The sequence below is a fragment of the Amphibalanus amphitrite genome, unplaced genomic scaffold (genome assembly GCF_019059575.1).
Source record: "Amphibalanus amphitrite isolate SeventyFive unplaced genomic scaffold, NRLGWU_Aamphi_draft 000499F_arrow, whole genome shotgun sequence".
NCBI lineage: Eukaryota > Metazoa > Arthropoda > Thecostraca > Balanomorpha > Balanidae > Amphibalanus > Amphibalanus amphitrite.
Window position 1 is genome coordinate 71,845 of NW_024881993.1, and position 13,907 is coordinate 85,751.

General features: G+C 46.1%; 1 long non-coding RNA gene across 1 annotated transcript in view; it reads right to left on the reverse strand.

The window, feature by feature from the left end:
* Positions 1–1,969: 1,969 nt before the first annotated feature.
* The window catches only part of LOC122392746, a 42,573-nt gene continuing 30,635 nt past the window's right edge, over positions 1,970–13,907 (reverse strand). The window contains exon 4 of the long non-coding RNA XR_006258574.1: positions 1,970–2,042. This is a non-coding gene — a long non-coding RNA (uncharacterized LOC122392746). The remainder of the gene's footprint in view (positions 2,043–13,907) is intronic.

Sequence of the window (13,907 nt, forward strand, 5' to 3'; positions counted from 1 at the left end):
AATGTCGCCGAAGCCAATATCGACGGCAAACGGAAGAAAGTGCTGGCCGGTGCAGTGGAGAATGTCGTCCGCTGACCGACCTGCCAAACACAGTGTCACTGACAGGTATCTACTATTTTATCTATACCTACTCTTATCCATCGATATTGATAAGGGTTGATATGATGAATAATCATCCAAGCTACATCGACAGGTGCCTTTCCCATAGGGGAAGTTGGGGCAATGCCGGAGTTGGGGCAAAGCCGAAATTCAAGATATTTCGAAAACCGTACGACATGGATGCCACATGTCAGTGATGTTCTGAAGCTTAAAGGGACCCTCCCACCTTCAAAGAAGTTAATGAATTGGCATGAAAGTGATGTCGCTCGGTTCAGAAAGAGCGAAAACGAATATCTACCAAATTTCATCGAAAAATATTCACCGGTTTTCAAGATATTAGACTTTTACTTTTGTTTACTTTTTGGTATCTCGGCTGTTTCTAGCGACTTTATTTGAAAGTGCGGCATTTGTTGCGCGCAAAGCAGCATATACCACCGCGTGCTACCAAACGTTTTAGTAAAAGGTTTCAAAATCGTTAGATCACCGCTGACGTCACAAATTCTAAGGGGGCATCTCAATGCATTAGCCCCTTAGAATCCGAAAACTGCAAGTTTGAAATTCCATATCTCCGAATTAAAGCATTTTTCGATGTTGTGAGTGCCCAAACCGGTATTTGCAGGCCATGGCCACCAATTTGGCTATCTCAACTCAAAACTAATGTTAAGGTGGGATGGTCACTTTAAGTGACTACAATTATCGCATGTTTGTTACGAGTCGTCATTCGGAATACTTCGGCTGTGAGGGCGCCAAGAGCGTTTTCAAGGTACGTTTCCCTTGTACTACATGCGCCTTTGAAGCTGCATTTCTTACTCATTATGCTACCGTTTGTCTGGCCAATTCGGTCAAGTAATCTTCAGCATGTCTTTGCATAAGTGTGCTGCCTATTTGAAATTTATACAGCACGTTGAAAAGTTATGGGCCTGCAAATAAAAGTATGGCTGGCTGGGGTAATGCCGAAAACGTGCAATTACGCACGTTAAAGCACTCTACGTGGACTTTACTGCTGTAGAATAGCAGCGCGTATTTTTAGTCACACAAATTACACTTTCAACCGACACAACGGCCTGTTACCTCTAAGGAATGATTTACCTGGCCTTTTCTTATTATATCACACAATTATAACTTCCAGTGTGCACCAAGCGTCCTCAAGCTCTTAAAATCCATGTCAGCTTTGATGAATTCTGGATAAAGTTTGAGATAAAATGGCAAAACATCAATTTCGGCATTCCCCGTAGATCATTTCTCCCATTTTCGGCTTTCCCGCAGTCCGGGGCAACGCCGAAAAAGTCACTTCTTTGATATTTCTAGTTTGTGCGCTTAACGGTATGCGAATTCATCAAATGCGCCTGGTATGTTTGAAAGGCAAAAGACTGGCCTCTCGAATGACGCCAACAAGAATAGCTTATGTTGTCTACCTTGCGTGCTACGGGCGTCAGAAAAAAAGTATTCGGCGTTCCCCCAACTTCCCCTACCATTGCATGCTTTCTGTTTGAGGATTTTCATTGAGCAGCGGCGGTGTCGTTTTTTTGCTCATTTCTGTAACACACATTGCAAAAGGCAGCTATTCACGATTCGTGCAGCATTGGCGTCAGCATCTAACGCTAGCCAATCCAAGTAGTGGTCCAGGATGTCTCTTTCATCTGCACTGCACCAATTAAGGCTTCTACTTATCGCAAAGAAAGACAACGCTTTGGTGCGGACCATTAAACAGATGACTCTCCTAAGCCTCAATGACGATGACGGTCTCTAATCGTCCTGACATCTCCCATTTACATCACGCTGGGGTGCGAGTCAATCTACACAGCAGCCACGGCTCTGTGACGTCACACAGACACTGACCTGTGACGTCACACACGGTCTTCACGAGACGGAACAGGACGCTGTCGGCGTAAATCTTGTAGTGCAGAAAGTCGGCGTCCTCTGATATATCTGGACACTCGGCTCTGAAACAAAACATTCGGCTCAAATGAGGCGTGGTCTAGATAAAAGTAGAGTACATTTGGAATCACGGAGACGGATGTTTTTGGTTTTACACACCGCTTGACCGATGTGCGCTTCAGCCAAGGCTCTAGGTTCAGCTATCACAGCGCAATGGCAAGATAACGTCAGACCGATAAACAACGATGACCTGACTTCAGCATGGTGTTAGTGTAGAGTTGATTTAGCGGCAGTCACTTGCTGCTGCAGATGCTACCATGACTGCTCTGCTACGGTGTTTATTCACAAGGCGCAGTGGACGATGACAAAAGATTTTCATAGAGGGTCGGCCAAAGTCTTTGCAGTGTGTAGGGAGTGGGGATGCATTCAAAGTTCAAAAACAATGATAGCATATTTATGTCGCATTTAAATGTTGTTTCTTCAGTAACAAGAGTGTACTCCTACAAATTATTCGATGACGACAAAATGATAAGATTGTATAAATTATAGGTTATTGATATAATATATGCTGCTAGATGAGAGTTGACCAATAAAAATATGCCAATACAGGCACAATATCAGTGAAATACCTAAAATATTTCACTGATATCATCTCTATCACCAAACCGGAGACAAACATTCCTTTACTCGTCTACCTTTGTGTTGCAGTCTTATTTACCAAAGTCGCATATTGCCATAGTTCTCGAGCCATCCCGCGGTGTTCCAACTGTTGCACAAGAGCCCGGAGCTAGGGGAACAGACCAAGGAAGAGGCCCCCGCTGCGGCGCCACTCGGAACGGTATTATTGCGCCAGCAGGATCGATATATGCTCTCTGTTAGCCTGTGGCGGGGCTAATGCGCTGCTGTGGGAAAGTTCCATTATCTCTTATATGTAGGCACCCCATTTGTTACATGTTGCATCCACTGGAAATATGTACATTGTACAATGAGCGGAGGAATTTAGTGTGGGCGGTGCGCTGATTCATTTGAATTTCCTGTGGGTTGAACACTGAAGTTAAACATTCATTTGAAAACTCAGGTACCAAGCTGCCTGTCGCAGTTCATCTCAAAATGGGCATTGGGCATGCTCATATGTTCATGAGGTTGCAATGCATCTGACCAGCAGATCTGATCGAAATCTTGGAAACTATGGAACTGGAAACACTACATAAATTACTCTTATAACTATAATGAGGAAGCTTAAGTGATAACAAGATTTATGTAACACTCAGCGGCAGCCCAACTTCAGTCGCGTCCAATCAAAGAGGAAGGATAACATGGCCTTTCTCTGTCTTCTTCCCACGATATATCCGCCACTTGACATTCATCGTCCCTTCCAATATCTATATCATCGACATAAAACAGCTTGGTGGTTGGGATAGATCGACCGAAATTGACCAAAGACTGACGTCATGTTCCGCACGTTTAGAACCAAAAAGTGCAACAGGAAGACATGTCACAATTACGGTTTTGAGAATGCATGAAAACATAAAAAAGATAAGAAGCTGATAGCGCTCAACGACTGATAACAGTGATAACTCAGTTCCAAATGAAAGTAATGCCTTGCTCATGATTTTGTAAAGTTACGACAATTATGGCTAAATGATATGACAAATGGAGCAGAGATTTGAAGCGAATTGTTTACGCTTCGACTTTGCAATTTTCATGTGAAACTTTATTTTAGGCATTGACTTGTTTTAAATCAACATTACAAGTGTAGACGTTGAAACTCATTCCGTTGCTCTCGGTGATGTTGAGTGTCCACTATCCCTCTCCCCCTCCCTCCTGACCAATATAGTGGCAGTCCACCACCACTGCCGGTCGACCGGCTATGTCGCTGTCGGCCAAATTCGATATCGAGCTGTAATTGGAGGGTGTGCTCGACACCACAGCTAGCGGCAGCCGGCGGCACGGAAGTCAGGGTAGCTAACTATTACCCCCACCCACAGTCTGGGAGGGGGGAAGTCGGGGCGATTCCGGAAACAGGCTGGGTGTTGGTCTAGGGATATGAAAATGTGAAGTTGCAGGTATCATGTTAGTATAGCCATAGACTTATATATTGAATAAATCATAGAATGTGGATGTGAAATACTTCTGAAAAATGTCATTTCGTTTTTGGAGGATTAGCAACTGATGCTAGAATATTTTCTTCTTCTTCACGTTGCACATTTCAAGTGGGATTGTCCCATTATGGACACGACCAGCGGTTGTACTTATAATGAATCCGATCATCATTTATATCTAAGTGTAGGGTGGTAAAGGGGATTCTCCCATTCTCTTGTCCCGTGTCCGTCAGCTATCACGTCCTCATCCCATTTGCTCTTCCTTGAAGACGAATACCCTTCACGAGTAAGCACCATCCTTCCACATGGCATGACACATGCCTACTTCATTCTCAGAGCCACCAACGAGGCTGGCTACAGACACGCGTTCGAGGCCATCATTTATTCCCGCGGCTGTAACACGTCCGTCGTCTCTGAAGTGCACTCTGTTTCATGTCGGCTGCGAGACGGCCAGTGGCGGATCGATCGTCTCCCAGACCAGTGGCCGGTTTTCTGAGATGTTGACTTCTATCCACCCCAACCCATACCCCATGCTTACAGCCCGTCATTTATTTTCGGTATGATGCACGAACCCCTCCCCGTCCACAACTTTTTTGATGTGCTGGCCAATAAACGTCAACCATGAGTTTTCCCTACCACCAGACCCTACATACCTACGGCTGGAGTCACCATTGACGTCAGCCACCCACGCTCGTTTCTGCGTGCCCACGTGCATACGTGCATTGCACACCGCTGCAGACGTGTCTCGAGAGACTGGTGGTTCCCCGGCACCGACCTTCAGACTCTTGCCAACGTTCATCGTCAGACGATGTGTCATCCAGCGCCACACTCTCTCTCCCCCTCGCCCTTTTACGTTCCCCACTCTCTCCTTCCGTAGCAGCCGAAGCAGCAGGCACCGCGAACGCCCCATCCAGTTGTCGGTCGCAACTTGCAAGCAATGAAATGATAACTACGATCACGTGGAGTGGATTGTGGAACGATGTCAGATGCATACATCAATGCGAAGGAGGACAGCGTAAAAAATGTAATAACATACTCTGTTACATAAAAATTTGTGTAAGAAGTCCTTATTTCATTAAAAAATATTCAAGAGCTTTTTAGGTTGACTAATTGACTGTTGGGATGTCAATCATCACTTATACAATAACAGCTGATCAATCAAAATTGCCACCAAACCAGCATTCAAAGAAATAAGCGATCGACTCGTCCCAACAACAAAAATACATTTTCTGTCCAGTTGAAACAGGACTGCTACTAACGTCTACGTCAAATGTTTGGCGTTAGGTAATATAAAGACGTTTTTCTCTACCCCCTTTCCCATCTCATAGTAGTTCTTATACCAGAATCGTGCAGGTTTTATCGGTGTAAAGAACCTTGCTATGTGCCGCAGAGAAAATTCCCAAGAGCCAGAGAAGAGCACTCGACGAAAACAGCTCTCTCCCCACCCGACAACGACAAGGCCCTCCAACATCGGCTAAGCTACCAAGGTGCAGCAGGGACACCAAGCTACCGACCGACATGACAGGTCATACGAGCACTATATGTTATGTTACACAAGCAGGGTCCTGCATTGTATATGTGACAGGGACATATAGGCAAGGACTGTGCTATATCGCCCTAAATACACACGTCATGCGTGCTATTACACGTAACGCAGTAATGCACTCATGCAAAGCAATCATGCCGCTCTCCACTATGTTTATCTTGCTCGTGTAAGAACAACGTAGTAGCGTAGCGTAGTGTTCAATACTTCTCGCACACAACCATCGGACAACAATGTAACACACTGTTTTTGCTCGCACTACACTGCGCCAGTGTGTCAAATTACACTCGCAACGCGCGTGCAACATCAGAGTGTGTCTCCGGCCGCTGGCGCCTGACCGCGCATTTACGATGGGGGAAGGGGCGGGACGGCGGCCTAAGAGGGGAGGGGCAGCTGAGGGGGGGGGGGGGACGGTGTGGGACGGGGAGGGAGGGGAGACGGTAGGGGAGGGGAGGGGAGGGGAGGGAGCCAGGTCATTATGCAGTCGCACGCAACGCCTTGGCCTTGACTATGCCGCCAAAATCAATCATACGCGGAGTGGGGGAGGGGTAAGTTAGACGTAGACTTACCGCGATGAAGCTGACTTGGCAAAAAGAAAAACAGAGCTGATACGCGTTTAGTGTAAAAGTTTGCATAACAGATTGCATTTGCAAAGCCATAGGAATCAGGGCGACGCCCGCCAAAAATTACTTGCTGTCTTGTCCATATCGTTAAAGGTAGTGCGCCAGCTTTCCTGGACCGTATGGAGTTAATGGCCCAGATAAGGAGAACCGGATTTTTAGAACTTATCCATACCTTCAAAACTCATGGAAACGTCTTAAATTCTTCAAATTTTGAGTACCCCAGTGCGAAATTCGCCCCGACGGGTTGTCGGTCGTACCCCAACCACATTTCACACCACTATGAACAATAAATGCACACACTGAAATCGCTATTACCGATAGGCTCGTCCAATCAAGTTTCGATAAACCCGTTCATCATCATCTCCTGCGGTTTCGAACACGCCTGTTAGGTGGTGCGGTAGACCGCGCCCAAAGCCAGGGCCCCGGTAACGTGAGGTAGCCGAGTCGGGGCAGCGTGCGCTGACCCAAGCCGGGGCCGCGCGTCCTCCCGGTGTCATGTGATAGCCCGGGGCTGCCCGGGGATGCGGTAGACCGCGCCCAAAGGCGCGGCCCCGACTTGGGTCAGCGCACGCTGCCCCGACTCGGCTACCTCACGTTACCGGGGCCCTGGCTTTGGGCGCCGTCTACCGCAGGTGGCTTCTGCTCATACTTTATGGTGCGGTGGTGGTGCGTCGGGCCGCGCGCTCTGACTTCGGCCAAGAAAAATGCGTCAGCTGATCATTGTCATTTCTGCCACTTTCATGTGGTGAGATGGGGTCATGACATTAGAGACGGCTGTTTCATATCAATTATTTTACATAAAATAATATTTCAAACCATAAATTAATGTTCGACAGCCAAATTAAAGAAACAATACCAATACAGGCTTACAGTTTAAATTCGACATTGTGTTGTCTACGATTAGACGGCTGATAACTCATTCCCGTACGTCGTAACTCTATAATGACCTTTGCTTTTTGTCACATGTGCGCCGCATTCGCGATTGTTGCCGACGCCTGTTTGCAGGTCAGCCCACTACAGTTGTTATACATATCGAAAAACCGATGAAGTTTTAGGCGAAAAAAAGCACTATTTTAGGCCCATTTTTGATTTTTTTTGCGATATTAGGTAAAAACAGAAGCTTCTTATCCTAGGAAAAATAAAATGGGAAATCATTGGAAGGTGGCACACTACCTTTAAAAAAAGAAACATTTACTTATGTCTATTCAGAGCTTAAGATGGGATGGTGAAGTCCTCATGTTTGCGACGGTGTGCCCGTTACTTATTAAATGTCTGACCACCATATCCGCTATCCTGCCCACGCTTTCCACTAAAAGAGCCCGCAAAAAAAAAAAACTATCTCAATGAACAACGAAAAACTTATCAAGACTCAGCAAACGACTTCCGAAATCCCTCGGACAAGTAATGAATAGGAGCAAACGAACGACCTACAGCTCTTTGCGCTCCTGAGGAGAGGCATTCAGTAAAATCTGCTCGGATCAGCACTCCGAAAATGCAACTATACAGCAAACCTAAGGCTATCACAACAAGGATTATGGTGAAGCGACACATTGCATTGAACGACGATTCAGAAGCGTTGAAAGATTGGGCGCTGTGTCTGAAGAAAAAGTTGCACTTCTGCCTCCGTGGCTTTTAGGAAAAATCGGGAACATCAAACTCATTTGTTGAACCTTTGAAAAAGAAACCCTATGTCCAGGTTCGAAGCCTTCGCACAACGCAGGGCCCGCTTATTTGGGTACAGAGCTGAGGATCTTGAACGTGAACTGAAGTAGCAGTTTTAACTCTGGGGTGGACAAAATAACTTATCAAGGAAAACCCTTTCCTCCCATTTAGGCCGTGTCAGAGATTACCAGTGGGTCTAACATACCCTGTTCTATCATTTAAGTGTCATAGGAGCATATCGCTTAAAGGGTTGAACTACGCCCCCTCCCCTGGCCGGTCGCGTTATGGAAAAGGGTCTGTCTGGCCAGGAGCGGGTTGACATAGCTTAACCCGCGCCCTGCTGGGGGGGGGGGGGGTGTTTGAACACCCCCCTTGTGGTTTTTCGCAAATATCTCAAAAACGGCGGCGTGGAGCGCCGCCGTTTTTGGTACACCTTATCATACATCAATTCTACACATGTTGTGAAAATTTCAGACCAAGGTCATTCAAGTTCAGGTCACCAGGTCACTTGAAGTGACCTCACCTCATAAAAAGTTTCAATGTCTGTCATAGCTACACCGAGTGACCGATCGCTTTGAAACTTTCAGCGATTGCTAAGAGCAATAGCATGTACAAAATGTATATCTCAGAATTTAGATATCGATGACCTAAGGTCAGGTCAATTTTGCGACCTCCCCATTGTAAGTCAATGGGAGAAAATTGAAATGCGCCTCTTTTGGACGAAAGACATTATAAACACTCCCAAACACTGAATTACAAGTGGTTTAGACACACTGAACATGAAAATGGTGTCCGTGACCCCTGTTTATGCCCTGAGGTCATCTTAGGTCACGAATGGTATCTAACAGTTTTTTTGCAAATAACTTTTGATAGAGGCATGCTAGAGCGATGAAAACGCCTTAGGTGTGTTCAGCTCGACGATACGGATCGACTGATATGCAACATTACCCTTTCCGGTCAGGTCATGACCTTGACCTGAGGTCAAATTTTCAAGTTGACCTTTCAAGGTCAACTTATAGTTCATTCGATGCGTCTTGACGAGAGGAACACGATGCCGGTAAAGGTAAGCTCGTACAAGGCTTGAGTCAAAAGTTATTGCAGAAAAACTGTTTCCGAAAAAAATCGGCTATTTTTGCAGTTTTTGCCCCCTGCAGGCAAAACCGTTGACGTTAGGTCAAATCTGAGAGAATTACTCAGAAAGGGCGTTAATAGGGCTATCGAATGCGCTTTTCCGCGGCGCTGTAGCTCTATTGGTTCCCGAGTTATGCGTTGGCTTCTTGGAAATTGTCGACATTCTACCTGGAAATCGGCGAAATTTTGCCTTCAATGACCTCTGGTGACCTGACCTTTGACCTGACCAAAAAATTGGCCGAAGTGATTTCCTCATTCTTTTTGACGCTCTTTCGAACGCCGCCTTCCGCGTATCGCTACGTGGCCTAGGAGCCGAGTTAGAAGGGGGGGGGTGTTCAAACACCCCCCCCCCCCCAGCAGGGCGTGGAAATCCGGGACCCCCAGCCGGGCGCGGGTTAACTAGCATATCACAAGCATATAGCTAGCATATCACCCCCTCAGGTCAAGTCCACTCCTTTCTCAACTGTTCCATCTTTTATAGACCACTGTATGTCAGAGCACACCGTATGTGTCGGTCGCCATGACCATGGGAAGGGGGCGGGGAAGCTCAGGCTCAGGCCATGGATTAGAGACAATGGATTAGGTATCTCTTATCCATGCTCAGGCTCTGGGCTCGGAGCTGGCAGCTGCCGCCTCAGCGTTCCCAAGGACCCCGGTGGAGTCGGTCAGAGCGTCAGCGTGGGACAGCGTCATCCGCTCGAACAGCCATGCCAACAGGAGACAGGGTGCTTCCCCGTACAGCTCGTAAGCGTACTCCCGTTGCCGAATATGGACACAATTAATGAGGATCGCGGACCCGGCTAGTGCTTCTTCCATACCTATATGAAGTTTGTGAATACCTTGGCAGAGGTTAACTAAGAATAAAAATAAAATAAAATAGAAGTTATAGAAGTTTTCACCCAGCATAATGCATCTGTAAAATCATATGTATCATTTCGTATGCGTATCATGAAAACCTGTACTGTACATAGTTATGTTAAATTAGGGATGCCTTCCCAGTTCACCTCGCTGAGTGCGCCTCTGCGGCAGGTGTGACCCCACCTCTTCTCCACCTGAGTGCGCCTCTGGAACTCATGGCATATTCATCGTGGTCCATTCAAAGCGTGTTAGGGCTGAAAGTGAGCGCTCTTCGGTACGGGACACGGGACCCGAGCAGGGCCTCACATATCGGTCCCCTCACCAAACCTGGCGGGTGCCCATCCCGCATTACAACACATGTTGATTCACCGTCTAAAGCTCGATGGAATGGCAGGTTCAATCAACAGGGGAACTTCTGTGCAACCGATGGGTTTCCCCTTGAGAAGTTCCGTGAAGTGACCTCAACAAGCCCCATCCACAGCCGGTTGCTAAAATGGTATGGCACGTTGTAGCGTATTGTTGTGAAATAAAAATAGCCATGCATGTACAGGTCTCGTGGGTTTTAGCGGTAGGTTCTGCACCTAGAAAATTTAGTGTACTTCAGGCGTCTTCGTCGTCTTAAGCTTTTAAGTGTTGAAGATGCGATCGACTTGTTGGGTAACAAGCCGGCCATGATCGTGTAAAATGGCTTCATCGTAGATCGATTAGTTTCTGAGATATAACCGGAAATGTAAAAGTGCAAAACCTACCGCTTAATCTCGCGAGACCTGTACACTGTTGTATAGTTCATGAGGTAGACGAATCATATCCACTACCTAGTTATTACCTATCTCACATACCTGTACCGAAATGAATGTCATATGGCTAAGCTATATGACATTCAACCTTCACCACAATCCATGAGCAGCCTATCAATCGTTCTCATGGGCATTGTATTGCCCATTTCGTGTGATTATGGGTGACCTAGGTGACCCCATAACAGGTGACTAAAGAGGTCAAACGACAACTTTTGGTGCAATCCATTGAGTTTACTCATTTAATATTTACGTTATCGTTTATCATAAATTGAGGTGCGTTTTACAGTAGGCATTTTATGTTGGACAAAGCAGTTGGGGTCGCCGTCGATATAACAAATGGGTGGTATTTTATTTTTATAAGCGGCCTGGTAACGCCCGAGATTATCATCATCAATTATTTCGGCGTTTTAACATAGCCTGTGGCGGTGAAAGATAGAATATATTCGACATTCTAAACTTTACCATTGATGTCCTATAACTAGCGTATTATTTAAGTGATGCCGGTGTTCAGTTATATGTTTTAATGTATTACTATTATTGGTAATCTGAGCATTTTTATGACGTCATCCGGATGGCGTCAATCGCCAATCGTCTATACGTTTCAGGCTCAACTGAGCAAATGAACATTTCTGGTTACACCAGAGGTTATACAGGATACCATTATATCAGAGCGGCCTCCAGCAAGAACGCTACAAAACCACTTACCGCAAAAGCCGAACCGGATGAAACCCATTCGCCGCCGTTATAGAGGCCTATTTTAGAGATTCGGTTAGTGCCAATAGTTCCATGACCAGAGTAACTCTATCGCCCTTTCCCGTGTAATGCTTAACTTCCTCTCAGTTCCACTGTGAGGTTTGCTCAGCTTCACTAAGTTTTCTCTGAGCTGTGTTACTCTGAGTGCCTTTGTGTGTCAACTGTCAAAGATCTCCTTTCAGTTACACTGAGTTACCCAGAGCTGCCATCAATAAACTTTTGAGCTCTCCTGAGCTCTACTAATTTCCTATGAGCTCTTGACCACCTCTGAGCTCCTCAAGTTCCACTGAGTTCCTCTTAGTCCCTCTGGCTGAGTTCCTCTGACCTCCTCTGACCTCCTTTGACCTCCTCTGACTTCTCCTGAGTCCGACTCGGGTCAGCGGGGTCGCATCTGAAGCACCTCTGGCCGCCGGACAGCTGACCTAACACTTGCTGACTGATGAATCAACATCACGGACTATGCCGGAGATCGTATAGCACGACATTGGTGTTCACGGCTGAGTGCCAGAGACAAACTTAGATAGATACAACATACATGCTGCAAACATATTCAGCAGAGACATCTGTTATACACTCGTACATCCGATACAAGCATCTGTTACATGCATCGGGCAGTTGATGGCTATAAACAACAACAGGATATCAGGATGAAATGTCCACAGGCACCGGATAGACTCGCAGTTTTTGGTAGAGAAGTTCCCCATCGCTGTACCCTCCCGCCAACTACGTACTCAGGCCTTGTTCGCTGTGTCATTTGCAAGAGTTGAAACGGTTCGTTCTTGCGCCTTCAACCGCATACCAAAGGCATGCAACGCTTTTCTTGATGTAAACAGAGATGTGGATTATGGGAGAGCGGTGCAATGGAATTCAGAACTAGAGTGAAACGGCATGTGATGGGAGTCTGACAGATGACTGAATTCTCGTAACCGTGTCCTTCAAGGTGGTATCAGTCATCAGATTTTACTGTGTTTGCGGTTGTATTATTTTCTGTGTTGTGTTATGTGTATGTCTATTTATTGAGTTTTATGAAATGACTGCACCTGTTACTGGGTATGCTGCCCGTTGGTGTTGAATTGAAATAAAGAAATAAAGAAATAAAGGATATATGCATGGACTCAACTCAACGGAACGAACAAGGAACTGAAGGATGGAACGTAAACTTTTAGTTTGCGTTCCATCCTTCAGTTCCATCCTTGATACATGCTGGACGGTGCAGAATACCTACATGATGCAGATTCCAGCGAGTTTCAGATGCATTTGATTTTGCCTATGTTTATTTACACGATTAGCCAAAACGTTCGGTGTGCTTCCAAACGAAAGTAAATACCAGGGTAGGTAAATACGACTAATCCACAGGAGAATCGGCAATATCCAGAGCCAATGAAGCGTGCATCTCCTGTCGTTCTCGCGATGGAAGCGTCAGCGGCGAGCGGACCCACACAGCATCATTCCGCAATGGCTCGAGAGCTCGGCGCTGGGTAATGCACACCGCCCTCCATATGACCTCGCATGTGTCGACCTACTGGTGCTCAAAGGCTCACACACACGATCCTGAAGGGCTGACGGCAGCACGCGAGCTGTTCCAATGGCTGGTCTACCTTTGTAATGGAGTAAATGCGGGCACAAGGTGAGCTCGAGCACATTATTAAGTAAGTATACAGTGTAATTACTGTACGACAATGTCCAACTACCCCTGCAATGAATGTATGTACATTGTACATGAGTATCCATAAATGCCCTGTTCTATAAATCTCACATCCCCTATATTTCACAGCGAAAGGAGCAGTACCTAAGTAAGTCGTGGCTTTTATATAAACAGCTATAGGTACATCGCTGATATTTAAGCTAGCTCTACATCAACTTATCTTTTCTACATTATTGTCTTTTGTCTTATTTTGCCGCGACCTTCATTTGTACATGAAGAAAGGGAAGAAGATAAAGAACAAGTGTTGAGTATCCATGACAAGTTGGATGATGATGTAAATAATAAACCAAATTATTACAAATGCATTCAAATATATTCAAAAAGACACACACTGTGTGTCTTTTTGAATTGTGTGTCTTTTTGAATATATTTGAATGCATTTGTAATAATTTGGTTTATTATTTACATCATCATCCATGAAGAACAAGGCAGGTGGATGGCAGGCAGATACAGAGACAGAAACGGAGAGAGAGAGAGAGAGAGAGAGAGAGAGAGAGAGAGAGAGAGAGAGAGAGAGAGAGAGAGAGAGAGAGAGAGAGAATGAGAGAGAGAGAGAGAGCCTCTGTCGTGTGATCAGCTGCCAAATGAGAGAGCGGAGAAATTCGGCAGGGGAGGGGCTGACACAAGGAAATGAGGCTGACGGAGGAGGGGGCAGGTATAGGGGAGGGGCCGACAGAGGGGGACTGACACAAGGGGAGACTGAAAGGCGTACGGAGAACACAGAGCGCTTGGTCTGACAGTGGAGAGAGATTCTGG